The following is a 16,696-nucleotide window of genomic DNA, read 5'->3' on the forward strand; positions in this document are numbered from 1 at the left end:
TGTGTAGAAGAGGAAGCACTTTCCTGATATGCTTTGAAACGCATGGCAACCACGATGAATAATCGGGCATAAATATAGAGCAAAAGTAAATATTGTAGAAGTATCACAACGAACCAGAGAAAATCCCAGAATATGTAGAGTTAAATAATTGACGGTGCGAAATCCCACTATATTTAAAGATTTAACTTGAGTGATGGGTAACCTAACTGGGCCAGGTTTAAAAAAAATGGCCCAAACCATATACCATGGACTTAGAGTTTCGATAAGCCCATGACCCAGAAATTGCTACGCTGGTTGTTGACAAACTCCAACACCAGCCCGTAGTCTTTCAAACGTAGATACATCTAATAGTTTGGTAAATATATCAGCAAGTTGCACAGAATTGCGAACATGTTCTAAGCTAATAATGTTATCTTCAACCAATTCTCGAATAAAATGGTGATGGATGTCAATGTGTTTTGTGCGACTGTGTTGAACAGGATTCTTGGAGATGATTATTGCACTCATGTTATCACAATAGAGAACTGTGGATGATTGTGGCACACCATATTCTTCCAGCATTTGCTTCATCTAGAGGAGCTGTGAACAACTACTCCCAGCCACAATGTATTCAGCTTCTACAGTTGATAAGGACACACTGTTCTATTTCTTGCTGAACCAAGCAGCTATGTTATTCCAAAAAAAAAAAACCAACCTCCAGACGTGCTCTTCCGATCATTCGAGCATCCTGCGTAGTCTGCATCACAATACCCTATAAGAACTCCAGTTGTATCAAATGTATACCAGAGACCATAATTAAACGTACCTGCTATATATTTTAATATGCTTAGCACTATGAAGATGAGATGTTTGTGGATCTACTTGATAACGGGCACATACTCCTACTGTAAATGCAATATCTGGTCGATTGGCAGTCAGATAGAGTAAGCTTCCAATAATACTTCGGTATAGGCTTGAATCAATTTTCTCTCCAACAGTATCTTTTGTCAATTTCAGATGGGTAGCAGTTGTTGTCCGCTTAGGTTTGGCCTTATCCATTCCAAACTTTAAGACTAGTTTTTTTGCATATTTCGCTTGAGAAAAGAAAATGTCGGTTTCTTTTTTTTTATTTGAAATCCTAAAAAAAAAGTCAGCTCACCGACCATACTCATTTCAAATTCACCTTTCATTTGATGAACAAATTGTTTAACATAAGTAGACGATGTGCCACCAAATATAATGTCATCAACATAGATTTACACAATTAGAAACTCTGTGTCTTGTCGATATATAAACATGGTTTGATTTGCACCAACTCTCTTGTACACTTGTTGTAGCAGGTATGTGGAGAGTCTCTCATACCAGGCTTTAGGGGCTTGTTTCAGACCATACAATGCCTTGCATAGGTTGTATACATGCTTTCAATGGACAGGATCAACAAAACCTTTTGGCTGCGCTACATACACTTCTTCAGACAGATACCCATTCAGAAACACACTTTTCACATCCATCTGAAAAAGTTTAAACTTTAGGAAGCATGCAAAGCTCAATAGTAATCGAATGGCTTCTAGTATAGCTACCGGTGCAAATGTCTCCCCAAAGTCTAGACCTTCAATTTGGGAGTAACCCTAAGCGACTAGCCTTGCTTTATTTCGAATAACTCGCCCTTGTTCATCAGTCTCGTTCTTAAATATCCACTTAGTTCCAATTACATTTGCATGTGATGGTTTTGGCACAAGATCCCATACCTGATTTCACTCAAATTGTAGTAGCTCTTACTGCATAGCTAGGAGCCAATGCTCATCGGTGAGTGCAGCTGTAACAGTGGTAGGTTCCACAGTGGATGTGTAGCACACATTTACAACCATCTTGGCGTAATCTCTCCTTTCCTTCTTACGCGTGATAACACCATTGTGAACATCTCCGATTATAGAACTAGATGAATGGTTTTTGGTTATATGTGTGAGAGGCACCAACTTCTGTATTGAAGAACCAGTGGTATCAGTAACATCAGGCAGTTTAGTAGAACACTCAGTAGTCTTCTAAGAGGCTGAGGCTTCACTGTCACAGGCTTCAGTGCAAGCAACTGATGAGGCTTCAACCGAGACGACCACACTGTCTATGTTTGAATGTGAAGGTGAGTCACTATTTTCTTCTGTTAAGGAAGAATGATCAGATCCTATAGTTCTGATTTTCTGTGAGTCAGGAACCCAAACAGGTGTATCTTCCTCATCTGGACTCCTCTTAGATGTGTTGCCATGATCATCTACGATAACATTTATAGATTCCATGACAGTCTTGGTACGTTGATTGTAGACCCTATAGTAGGTGAATCGTTTAGGTAATTTTCTTTTAGAAAACATCAATCTCTTCTCATTATGTAATAAGAAGTTTATATATAAAATTTACAATTTAATAAGCTGCCACATTTCCCACTAACTTTTAGTTAATTAAGAAATTAGTCAAAGGGACAATTTGGTCATTTGACCAATTAAGTCAAAGTAAAACTTTGACTTTTCTTTGTCAAAAGTCAACATTTTGACTCTTTGCTATTTTTCCCGTCTTGACTAATTCTAACCTCCTGAGTATGAGTCTGCATTCATTTTTCTAAAATTCAAATCATATTTGAATATAAATCCGATCAAAGTTTTGTTTTTCAAAGTCAAAAGTCAACATGTTGACTTTTACAACTTTGACCGTTTCAAAACTTTCCAAGCTTTTAATATGAATCTATATTCATATTTATTTTAATCATATTTAAACACAAAGCTTAAAGTTTATATCAACCGACTTATATCTTATATATTTGTCGGTTTCTCTCACTTTTTCTAATTCGAACATACTATTCTTAATTGAATCCATATGAGCTAGTAGGAGAACCTAATGGACCTATAGATCATGGACTTCAATGATTCGAGATTAACTGGCTAAACTCTTTTAGACCAAGCTTAATCAACATTCGTTAACTAATGAATCATTCCACTAAAGGCTCATAGTTGCTCTCCCCTCACTATATATATATATTTCTGTCCACTTGATATAACCATGATGGGTGAGTCGATCCTTCACAGGTTTTTTGTAATCTTGGCTGGGTCAAAATGCCGTTTTACCCCCAAGATTACATCTTGCTCCTTAAGACCCATTGATCCACTATTGAACAATTGGTTTAAGGTCCAACCTTAAACCTAAATCCTTCTCGGGCTAATGAGAAGGTGGAGCCCCTTGTTCAAGACTTGGATTCAGTCCTTAAGAGAACAACCTATCTCAGATGTGGGTAGGAGTGAGTTTCATCTTGCACCCTATGTCCCTAACTATCCACTCGGTCTTACTTTTAAAATGGGAGACTTATTGGGTCAGTGATGATGAGATGACCTCACCTATGCAGATCTAAGTATACTACCGAATGAACAGAAGTTCATAGTTAGCTCAGGATTAAGATCAAGTTACCTAGGCCATGATAATTGAAATTGTCAGTTTATAGTGTACGGTGTTATAGCTAAAAAGTGACTATTTCGTGGTTCCAATCTTATGGAATCCATTTACATAGGATGCCCCCACTCCCATGTCTCTACATGAACGATTCAGGATTACATCGTTTGTATTAACTACGGAGCAGGTCGCATCCATAGTGTTTTTCCAGAATAAGGTGCCCAACCTTATTCATACACTATAGACTATTTGGGCTATTAACTCGAACTTAATCCATGTTTATGTCTCTACATAAAGTTCAAGTATGTTGACAAACTTAAAATAGCCTCGGGACCTTAATATTTATTGGTTTTAAGATTATAGCATTCAAAAATAAACTTTATTGAATCAAATAACAAAGCACGAAATTTAGGACATAAATTCCAACAAACTCCCACTTGAACTAAAACTCCAAGTAAGTTAGAATTTTATAATGAGAGAAAAGTATATATATGAGTACAATAGACATATATATATAAACTAGGGCATAATCTCAATAAGTCTCCCACTTGTCCTAGTTTACAAACTACGTAGACCTAAACCATGTAGGAGGCTCTTAAACACTTTAGCCGTGAGAGTTTTTGTAAACGGATCAGCCATGTTTTGCTCGGAAGAGATTTTTGTTATTCTAACATCTTCTCAATGTACGATTTTCCAGATAAGATGTACTTTCATTAATGTGTTTCAATCGTTTATGACTTCTAGGTTCTCGTGAATTTGCAACTGTACCACTGTTGTCACAGTATAAGGTGATTGACAGATGCATATTTGGAACAACTTCCAAATCTGTTAAGAACTTTTTAAGCCATACTGCTTCTTTTGCTTTTTCACAAGCTGCTACATACTACCGCTCCTCTATTCAAAGTGAAAATTGATCTCGATGTAGATTTTCTAGCATCTTTAACAGATTGAAAAACAGAGTCAGTGTATCCAGTAAGAATCAGATCCTTAAAACCATACACAAACATGTAGTCTTTTGTTCTTCTAAGATATTTTAGAATATTCTTAACGGCTGTCCAATGATCACGTCCAGAATTGGACTGATATCTACTAACCATCCCTACTGAATAGCAAATGCCAGGTCTAGTACATAACATTGTATACATCGGGCTTCCAACAGCACAAGCATAGGAAATGTTACTCATATCCTCAATTTCTTGAGGTGTCTTAGGACATTGTTCTTTTGATAAATGAATTCCATATCTGTATGGCAACAGACCCTTTTTGGAATTCTGCATCTTATATCTTGACAACATTTTGTCTATATAAGACGTTTGAGACATGGCTAGTATTTTGTTCTTTTGTTCCGAACTATTTGGATACCAAGAACGTATTAAGCATTTTCCAAATCTTTCATTTGGAATTGCGTAGCTAGCCATTTCTTATAGTCCACATCATTCAGCGCCTGTTTATAGGTCAATGGATCCTCTATCCCATCATCAGGTATGACGATTTGAGCTTCACTTGAACCGAAATAGCGATTAGGCTGTCGTACAACCCTCCCACTACATCGAGGTTCTCACAACTCTTGAGAAAGATGTGTTTGACCAATATTTCTAGTTTTGTCAACTACTTTAGTGGCTGAACTAGGTCTATTTGTAGTATTTTTGGAAATCTCTTCTAATACTAGTTTTATTGCAAGTTTGATGATTTCTTATGTGGTCTTCCTCTAAGAATGTAGCATTTGTCGACACAAATACTTTATTTTCTTTAGGGTTAAAAAAACAAACCACCTTTAGATTCTTTTGGATAACCTACAAATAGGCATAATTTTAAACGACATTCCAACTTTTTTGGATTTTGCACCAACACGTGTGCTGCACATCCTTAAATCTTAAAGTGACGTAAACACTAGAAGAAATCTGGCCTTTAATGTCAGGTGAAAATAATGAAAAATGAACTTTAATGTCGGTTTTCAAAAGGCGGATGTTTAATGTTGGTTTTGAACCGACATTAAAGATAGAGCTTTAATGTCGGTTTAAAACTAACATTAAACATCCTGCTTTTTGAGAACCGACATTAAAGCTCATTTTATTTTTTATTTACTTTTTAAAATTTCGTAAAAAATTGAAGATTTCTCTCTCTTACTTTACTCTTTTCTCAAACCCAAAATTTTTCTATCTTTCTAAACCAAATTCAAAATTTTCTCCCTTAATTTTTAATTTTCCTCCAACCTATATTTTATTTCTCTCTTTTAAATTTTTTTTCCAAAAGTTTAAACTTGTGTTTTTTTTCCCTTTTTCTCTATATTTTTCTTTTTCCCTCGTTTCCCCCCAAATTTCCTTTCATTTTCCTCTTACCCATGATTTTTCCCTTCTTCCCCTTCCCCACTATTTTTCCATTCCTTCCAAAGTTAATCACTCCTGCCCCCGTCGCCGCACCTCAGCCGATGCCTCATCTTATGCCTCCAATGCTGACTCCAGTCGCAAGCTCAACCAAATCTGACTCCTACTGCTACCGTGATGCTAATTCCAGCCATGCTGCAACATCTGACGCCGCCCAAGTCCGACTCCAGTCGCCTCCTTCATCTCCACTAGCCCTAATTTCCAAATCCCACAATAACATCCCAATTTGAAGGACTTCTTCTCTAAAGGAAATAATAGTGGGAATAAGAGGAGAAAAGGTAGTTTTGTGTTGGGATTGGAAGAGATTCGAAAGTACTTTCATATACCAATATCAGAAGCAGCAAAAGAGATAAATATTGGTTTGACAGTGCTTAAAAGAAGATGTAGACAACTTAATATCATGAGATGGCCTCATAGAAAACATAAGAGCTTAAATTCTCTCATCCAAAATGTGAAGGTATGTGTATCATTTATAAGTTGCCATCCACGTTGGATGTTGTTGGATAAAAATTTTGGTTCTCAGTTTTTTGGAAAACCTACAAGTACTCACTGATCTACATCCAACTTTTTTGACTTACTATCTACTCTTTACTAATAATTTTTAAATAAAAAATAGTTTTCGAATAAAAGTACCTTTCCTTTCCATGAACTTTTATTATACATACTTAAGAAAAGTAGATGTAAATGTTGATTATTGGGTGTTAATGTTGATGAATGTTATTTGTTTGGCAGGAAATGAGGTTAACAAATGAGGTAAAAGGGTTGGAGGAGCACAAGAGGCTATTGGAGGAAATGCCAAATATGGACCTCACCCATACAATCAAAAGGCTAAGGCAAGCTTGCTTCAAAGCCAATTACAAGAAAAACAGAAGACTTAGGTCCAATAATATTGCTTCTCTTCATCACTAACCTTTAATTACTTCTTTGGTCGTTACTGAACAATATAACACATATGTCCCTTTATTATTGCAACCAAAAACTATCAAGAATATAAATAAATAGTCCTTTCCTTGTAAAAACAGAATCTTTACTTTTTTGAAATCGTAACTGGTGCAACGAATAGAAGCTAAGTATTTAATTCAAACTTCAATTTAAGACGCCCAATTTTGATAGAAGATTGATTACAAGGGGAAGACACTAAAATTGTATTAGATAAAGATATTTATAATGTAAATCGATAGAAGATAGAAGTAGTATAGAGTGACATAGTTGTGAAGTAACGTTTTTAAAATGGAAAAATTATAATATCATGTCCTACCTAGTACCTAGAAAGTCAAGTAATATAATAATGAGTTATATCTAGACTTATTTCTAAAGGTTTTATTTATGACTAATAATTGTTCTCATATACCAAGTGATTTGAAATTGGATATTCGTTTTCTTTGTTTGGGTGGTCATTTCAGATTTTCTGTACTTTTAAAAAGATAGTTATTAATTAAGTGTTAGAATAAAATGCATTAATCTGTAAAAAATTCATATGTTAGACTTTTGTTACAATATAAATGAAGATTCATACTTGATGAGCAAATACAGGACATGCTTTAATGATATCTGCTAGAACTCTACTGAAGAAAATAGCTTATGAACATAATATAGCAGATGCACGGTCTTCTCCAAATTTTAGTATATTAGGTGTTGTTATGATATGTGGTGCCTTTAGGCAACTTGTAGGAAGCCATTTTTACTACGAATCGTGATACTACACAGGTATTCTTCAACCCTCTTCAGTTTTACCCATTCTTAAATTCAACAATGAAAAATGTACTTCAGATAACCATTATGTTCTTTCAATTCTCCTCTTTATTCCTAGCCTAATTTACCTTCACCTATCACCTCATCCTCATTCCTGCAAAATTTTTAAAGTTCCTCATTTTTGCTCCTTAACGTTCTTCAGTGTTATTTGAAATATAAATAAAGAATATCTTATTCAAAAACATTTCTAACTCGTAATTACATTTTTGTATATTTGAATGTATCCAATAATAGATGCTTGAAATTCAATCAATGGTTAAAAGCATAGTTTTTATCTCAGGTTGAGACAGTGGCACAATTTAGTGTTGTATTTCTTATTTTTGCTCTAGGACTGGAGTTTTCTTTGACAAAGGTACCATTTTTAATTGACAGTTTTATTTCTTTACTTAATGAATGTGTTAAAATTTTCCTTATGAGTTAAATACCTAGACTTATAGATAATTTTCTCTGCAATTAAAAGTTGTGGGAGCTTTGACTGTTTTTTTAGGTTTTCTACAGATCATCATATTTATGTTTTTGATTTTTAATGTTGTTGTAGGTCATTCTTATAGTAGTATCTCCATATAAATTTTTAGTTTTGGCTTCTGCATAGAAAATTTTGTATTGATGATAGTTATTAATTCTATTGATTTAAAATTAGATATGTGCCTATGATTTTATATGTGTTTTTTTAAAGGATATGGTATTGTTCATGTTGAATTTATCACTAAAAAACGTTTGCTGTAAGAGACAAAGTAAGAAATTGTTATTACATCAAGTTTTGGAAATATCTCCTATCTTTCATTTATATTTGTTGTTTAATTTCAAGTTTAGAAAAAAGTAGCAACCTGATCTACTTTTAAGAGTTCTGATTTTTTTTTAGAATTAAAAGTTTTGATTTAGTACTTATAGTTTGGTTAAATTTTCAATGTTGACTCTATGGTTTGAATTTAATTTTAAGTCTCTATGATCTAAAATTTCATTTTTTGTATTCCATAATTTAGTATGTGGTTTTTTTCTTTACTGTTACTGAGGTGGTTATTGAAGGCTTAAAAATTTGAGGGAAAATTGAGATTCTCTATAGGATAGAAATAATGTTGTGAACCAGAAGTTACGGGGTTGAAAAGGATATGTCTGATTTTTATGAATTGTGTTCTTTAATTATTGGGTAAGTCAAGATTTTGAGGTTTAGTTTGGTCCCTGGAACTATTTTCTTTTCTGACTTCACTATGTGAATGACTTTTTAAAATGAAAATATGATTTTTGTTGTAAGTTCTTATTATCTTCTCTATCATTAAATTGCCCTCTCTATGTATAAATGCATGTATTATTAAAAGTAGTATGTTGCTATCTTTATATGCAATGGTACTTTTGAGCAAAGAAACTTTGACGCTTGGATCTGGTTATATCCTAATGATAGTAGTAGTTGGTAATATATTTTTCCAGGTCAATTTCTACCAGAGGAGGATGATAAGTTTCTAGATAAGGTTTGAGCTACAGTTCAGGAAGAGGAACGTCAAGCCCTTGCTGTAGCTGATACAAATGTTGCCAAGGATGTCATTGCTACTGCTGAGGTCTCTAGGAAGACTATTCCAACTTACCCCAAATCAAGGAATCCAATATTTAAGTCTCTATCAACTATGGTTAGTGAAATGGTGAATCATCCCTTCATTTGGTGCCTTTTCATTATGGCTCTTTGGCGTAAATTTTTCTAACTTTTAACTTGATAAGGCGGATGTGTGTTTCTAAGAGAATCATTGTCGATCTGTATAAAATGAGTATGTGCTATTAATAATGTAGGAAGGAAGTTGCATTACGTCAGAGAGAGGTATTTACAACATCAAATACGTAACATTTATGATCGTGAACATAAGGAAGGTTAGCTCTCACCATTGAAATAATTAGTGCATTGAAGTTGCTAAGATGCCATATTTTTTTGCAACTTTTATCAATGGATGGAACTATAAAGATCCTGAAAACTCCTTAGTAAGTAACATCATCTCTCAACACTCCTTGTAAAATCGGTGTATGCATTCTTCAAATGATTTAGATTGTGTTGAGAAATGATGGATGATTAATAATGTAAACAAGTTCATTGGATTCAAAAGCATATATTCATCAATGTTTGACATTCAAGAAAATTGCGGACTCTGCTATATGTGATATTTGCTGAAATAGCATTCTTCAAGTAGGCAACTTGATGCTAAAGCTTAAGCTCATAACGACTTAGTTTAAGGTAAAATGATTGGACATGACACATAACATAGCTGAGACTTGAAATTGTTCATATTATCTTTGCGTTTAATTTTAACTTTTTAGAATATTTTCTTTTGGGAGAGTATGTCTTCTCTTTACGTCTAGTTTTAGGAATGTTGCATTTCTTTCACAGTAATGAGTAGTGGTTTATTAATTGATGATGATGTTGAATATTGATTCTGCCCGTTTTTCCTCCCTTAATTATTGCAGTTTTTCTTCCCATATTTTCTTGTCCAAAGATCACCATTTGTGCATCCAATTGCAGTTCTTCAGCTCATTTGGTTTGTGTAGATTTTGGCTTCCATTAATATTTTAATTCTGCATTGCTAAATGCAATATATCACTCTATTCATAAATTTTTTTGAAGAACTTATCAAGAAAGTTATGTTTTCCTCTCCCTTTCTCATGCCCAATTGTTGATAACCTTGGCTTTTTTCTTTTCATTTTCATGTTTTGTAGCTATTTACCCAAGACATACTGGAAATTTTTTTTATGTAATAGCCAATAGGATGCCATATTTATTATTTATTCACAAAGTTCATTTGTTGTTTGCAGTCGTTGCCACATTTTTCAGCCAGCTTATGGTAGCAATAGGAGAAAATACCGCGGCCCTAGTGTGGTGTTTTTTTTTTTTAAGATTTAAAAAAAATCTTTGTGATAATGTGGTTTGCTTTGAACTTTTTTTTCAAATAAGTTAGATTATGTCTTTTACATTTTTGTTTTGTTTGTGATATGTGTACTGAATTATGCAAGTTTTGGTTGCGAGGACTTGCAATGGTATATTTGTATATATTTTTTACTTCAGTAGAGGTAGCTTGACATTGAGTTTAGGGAATCTGCTAATGAACAGAGACGGAGGTAATGGAATTTTCTAAATTTAATATATTTCTTGTAGTACTTGTTAGAATTCTAAAGATTAAATGGTTTATTTTGATATTGTTTGTAGAATGATTGAAGTCATATCGGGTTGAAAGCTAAGCAACTGTGTAGATAGCCAGACGACCGTTGAAGGTTGAAGACTGAGAAGGCATTTAGGATTTCTTATTTAAATCTTGTATTAGGATCTTTTTTCATGTACTGTTGTAGAATGTATATAAATACAATATTAAAATTTCATTTTGTGTATGCAAATGTAATAGACAAATATTAAAGTTTCTAAAATAATATTAATTTTATTGATTTGTTGGCCTGAGAAAAAATATTTATTTACATGGATCGACTGTCAGTTTATAAAAAATGGAAAATAATGCAGCAATTAAATAAAAATAAATTTGTAAAATTGGATCCAAAAACAAGGCTTTAATGTTGCTTTTAAACTGACATTATTGGGGATCTATAATGTCAGTTATAAACCGATATTGTTGGCCTCCTTAATGTCGGTTTTAAACTGACATCAAAGCCCAACTGACATTGAAAGACTTCAATAACACTATGAAAGATGTCGGTTGAAAACCGACATTAAAGGCCTTTAATGTTAGTTTTAAATTGACATTAAAGAGGCCTTTAATGTCGCTTTTAAATCGACATTAAAGGCCTTTAATAACGCTCGCAAAGATGTCGGTCGCCAAGTGACATTAAAGGCCTTTAATGTCACTTTTAAACCGACATTAAAGGCCAGATTTCTTGTAGTGAAACTACTTTACGCTCGTTCCATAGCTCATAAGGTGTTTCAGAAACACTTTTAGAGGCAACATGGTTTAAAATATAGATAGCTGTTTCTAAAGCATATCCCTAAAAAGAATCTGGCAACTGAGCAAAACTCATCATCAAGCGAACCATGTCCAACAAAGTTCGGTTTCTTCGTTTTGATACACTATTCTTCTTAGGTGTACTAGGTGCAGAGAGTTGTGATTGGATTCCATGTTCTATCAAATAGTTTTGGAATTGCAAGTCCATATACTATCCACCTCGATCTGATCGAAGTGTCTTTATTGTTTTACCTGATTCATTTTCAACTTCAGCCTTATATTCTTTGAACTTTTCAAAAGAATCAGACTTGTTCTGAATTAGGTAAACATGACCATACCTTGAATAATCATCAATAAAACTAATAAAATATTCATAACCTCCCCGAGCTTTGACATTTATTGGTCCACAAAGGTCCGAATGTACGAGCTCTAAAGGTGTTTTGGCTCTAAGACCTTTTTCAGTAAAAGATCTTTTGGTCATTTTTCCTTCAAGACAGGAATCACATGGAGGTAAGGAGTTATCTTCTAACTAACTTAGAAGTCCACTCTTAACCAATCTCCCAATCCTATTGAGATTTATATGTCCAAGCCTTAAGTGCCATAAGAAAGCATTGGAAGAAACTTTTTGTCTTTTATTCTGAGTTTCAGCTGTTCTAAACATTTCAGTATTTAAGACAAAATTTGTTCGTGTTGGTCTTAACTTATATAAGTTGTTTTCTAGTATAGCAGAAGAAATATAAATACCTTTTCGGAAAATGAACGTTCCATTAATTTCAAAAGATATTCTGTACATATGTTCCAACATACAAGAGATAGATATTAAATTTCTCTTCATCTGAAGTGCATACAAGACATTCCTAAGTATGATATATCTATCATTAAAAAACAACTTCAAGTCTCCCACTGATTTAGCTGAGACCATTTCTCCAGCTCCAACTTTGAGAGTGATCTCGCCCTCATAAAGCTTTTTCCAAGAACTATTTTCCTGAAATGAGAAGCAAATATGATTAGTGGCTCCTGAATCTAATATCTAGGTAGAGTTTTCATTTTCCACTAAACATGTTCCAAGAACAAGTAAATCAAATTTATCTTGTGTTTCCTTCTCTGCTTTTTTCTGAGCAAGGTACTTTGGGCAGTTTCTTAACCAATGCCCATCTTCACCACAGTGGTAACACATACCTTTCTTTGCAGTCTTCTTTTCCTTGTTCTGTTTGGGAGTCTTCCCCTTTCCCTTCTTTTCTATTTTTCGATTAGGTTTTGAGGGTCCAACTTTAGGTTTAGAGGACGATCCTCTTTCGAATTATCTTTTTGTAGTAGCAACATTTGCTTCTACTTTCTTTCCCTTACCCTTGCTAAGATTTTGAAAACGCTGGAGCTCATTTAGAAGGGTAGTCAGATTAAACTCTATCTTGTTTAAGGACGCATTTGTTTGAAATGGTATGAAGCACTTTGGAAGAGATTCTAAGATAAAGCTAACCTGATTAGCCTCATCGATGGCACCACCATTTACTTCAGCAATATTGAAGTGCATCATCATGTCCAGGACATGTTCTCTAACAGAGGTCCCCTCCTTCATTCGCTTAGTGTAAATGTATTTGATTACCTCGTGTCTTAGGGACCATTCTGGTTGCCCAAACATTCCTTATAATGAATCCATTATCTCTTTAGTCGTGGCTAAGGATTTATGTTTTTTTGCTAAAACATCAGACATGCTAGCAAGGATGTAGACACGGGCTTTCTCATTGGCCTTTATCCATCGATCATATGCCTCCCGACTAGTTCAGTTTGCATTTGAGGCAGAGGTTTAAGGACATTCTTCAGTTAAGACAAATCTTAAATCATCAACCACTAGTATTGTGTTAAGATTTGATTTTCATGCCGCATAATTATCACGTTAAGTTTTTCGGAAGCTAACAATTGAACTATTGAGCTATTCATGCTGAAAAACAAACATACTTTGTTTAGAAACTATAATCTAAATAAACCAATCTTTTAAGAAAAACTTAATAAAGTACCCATCTTTTTTATATTTTGCAATGATAATTCAAAGGTTCAGAATGACCTCTATCGAAGGGTAATCGATTACTCGTCCTTTGAATCAAGACGATCTTGACCAAATGCTAACTCACAAATATCTTATATTTACTTAGCATTTAGTTACCGTTATTTCTGTCAAGAATATACTAACTTTTTAGTGATTCTTGTAAATGTAACCCTCCATTTTCAGTCTTCAAAGATGAGAATCATTATGCTCCCGAAAGTGGAAAGACAATATGAAAACTTATCTAAGAAGCCCTATCCAAATATGGAGTTTACGGTGTTCCAAATCTTATAATAAAGCCCTCTGAAAGGTACGTCGCTCTAGGGCAGACAAGCAGGCGCATTATAAGAATCTCAAAGTGCGACCCAATGGAAGAGACCGTGGGATGTATTGTCATATATCCCTCACCCTCTTACTATGAACTACTTCCCCCATTCACCTTGTTCATAACTCATGCAAGCACTCTCCAAAGGGAGTCCACTCCTATGCACGACCTAAAGTCCTGCATGAACCTCACGTTGTGAACTCTTGGGAACGCTAGAGCTAAAAGTAAAATACTTTTCTCCAGCTGAAGTGTTCTATAATGACTTTGGGTAATTTAACCAGGATTTAATTTAGGCTAACTTAAATAAATCCTAAATCTAGATAAAACATCCAAGCATAACTTTTATACTGGATTTTAACCTACAATGTTTAGGTGATAAACCAATTTTATTACCTTACATCTCTCACGCATGCTCATAAAATTAGGTTAACTAGGCTCAAGAACTGATTACGATCTCCAGGTAGGAGGTGTTTCGTAAACCATCAACTTAAAAACTTCCACTCCTTAGTCATCTTATCTGACTTGTTGACAAGATCGAATCAGGTGTGCCTCTTGTAACCTAGTTTTACAAGATATCGACATAAATCTAATTTTGGGACATAGGGACATAGGGACCGAGTGGATAGCTAGCACTAGTAGAAAAAGGACCTACAATGACAGTTAAATGCTATCATTAAAGGTTTTCGTGATAGTTTTTTGCAGTCATTGATGCGGTAGTCATAGAAAGTATTTTATGACAATTGTAAAAAACTGTCACGAAATGCGATTTTCATGACATATAATAAATGTCACGAATGAAATATTTTATGACAAATTATAACTGTCATTATTTAGTTACGATGACAGTTAATAACTATCACAGTTTACATTTTATGACAGGTTGTAATTGTCATTATTTATTTTTTATGACAATTAATAACTATCATTGTTTATATTTTATGACGGAGAATAATTGTCATAGTTTCCATTTTATGACGGAGGATAATTATCATTATTAATATTATATGATTGATATTAAATGTCATTATTTATGATTTATGACACTTTTAACTGTCATTATTTAACTTACCATTACTTTAATTAAATGTCAATAAAACTTTTTTGATGATAGTTTTATTTTTCAATTTAAATGTCATATTTGTGTTTTTAGTCACTGTTTTCAACAGCCCTCTTTCTTATTGAATCATGTATTTCTTGTCGCCGTGCCATTACACATACCATTACAGACCAATACAATCACATATGGAAAAACGGTGAACGCTTTAATAGAAAGAAACACACTTTGTAATATTGCTTTAATTGTTGGTACAAATGTGTTTTGGTACGAACAAACTATTTAAATAACTACATGTAAACAAAAAAATTTCCTACCAAACCTACAAAAAAGCCTAACATCAATAAATTGGCGTAAATGTGGCTTCATTGCTCCAATGGATTGTGGCAAAACCTAATAAGATAAGAAAAGGAAAAAAAATGATTGAACAAGACAACACATTCACTGACATAAACACATCACATTCACTCCATGATGAACAACACACTTCAACAACATAGAGCACATACACACTTCAAGAATAATAACTTCTAAGCTTAGCTAAATTCATCCCACAAACTAAGCTAAATTACATACACATTTCAACAACACTTCATGATCAACAACACACTTCAACAACATAGAGCACATAAACACTTCAAGAATAATAACTTCTAAGCTTAGCAAAATTTAGCCCACAAACTTAGGTAAATTACATACACACTTCAGCAACACTTCATGATCAACAACACACTTCAACAACACTTCATGATCAACAACATACTTCAACAACAATTATATATAGATTGTTATATCTTCTTTGTCATTTGTTGATCTTGAGCCATCACGACGCAATTAAGACCGAAGATCAAATAACTAAAGGCAAAAGTCTTTCGTCTCATGGCATCTTGGGGTAATGTATGCCCAAGATCAATTAAAATAAAGGCAGAATTCTTTCGTCCCGGACAATCTCGATGCCACTAAGACTCAAGATCCAATAACTGAAGTAAGAATTCTTTCATCTCGAGGCATCTCGAGACATTGTATATTCAAGGATCGAATGACTTGAAGGCAAAATTCTTTCATCTCAGGGCATCTCGATGCAACTTAAGGCAAAAAAAAAATTATATATGTTTTCAATTATTTAAAAGTGAGAATGTTTGGAAAAGACATATTTCTAAATATATGTATGTCTTTCTTCATGATATGTTTTTCTATTTCTCTCTCAATCCCAAGTTTTCTCTCTCTCCGATCTCATCCATAAATTCATTTATCTCATGTACTAACATTCTTATCATTGTTATCTCTCAATCTAACCAAACATAATAAAAAATTATTGTTAATATTAATTAAGATGATATATAAAAGATTGTTTTTTATTTGCAAAACTATTAGAACTCTATATTTTGTTAACATTAATTCCACCTTAGGTTATACATTAAAACAAAAATTGAGAACTAATTTATAGACAATTAAAACATATAGTTAAATAGAACTACCTTGTTATATAAATTTTATAAATAGAATCTTTAAATAAAAACTAAATTAAACTCCTTCACACTTACACATCAATAATGTCGTAAATATAAATCATAAAAAAATTAAATTTTTATTAGTTAATTAATTATTAAAATTTAAAAAAACTACGTATCATCTTCTTTCTCATACGGTTATACAAGAGTTTTCTTCAACTCTTTTTTATTGACATATCCCTCTATTTTTTTTTTCCTTTATAAATATAACCAATTTTGACATTTGATTCTTTAAATTTATCTTTTAATCTTTTAATAAAACTTTGATATTTGACGTGCATGAGCATGTGTTGTTACT

The sequence above is a fragment of the Cucumis melo genome, chromosome 6 (genome assembly GCF_025177605.1).
Source record: "Cucumis melo cultivar AY chromosome 6, USDA_Cmelo_AY_1.0, whole genome shotgun sequence".
In the NCBI taxonomy this organism is placed as follows: domain Eukaryota; kingdom Viridiplantae; phylum Streptophyta; class Magnoliopsida; order Cucurbitales; family Cucurbitaceae; genus Cucumis; species Cucumis melo.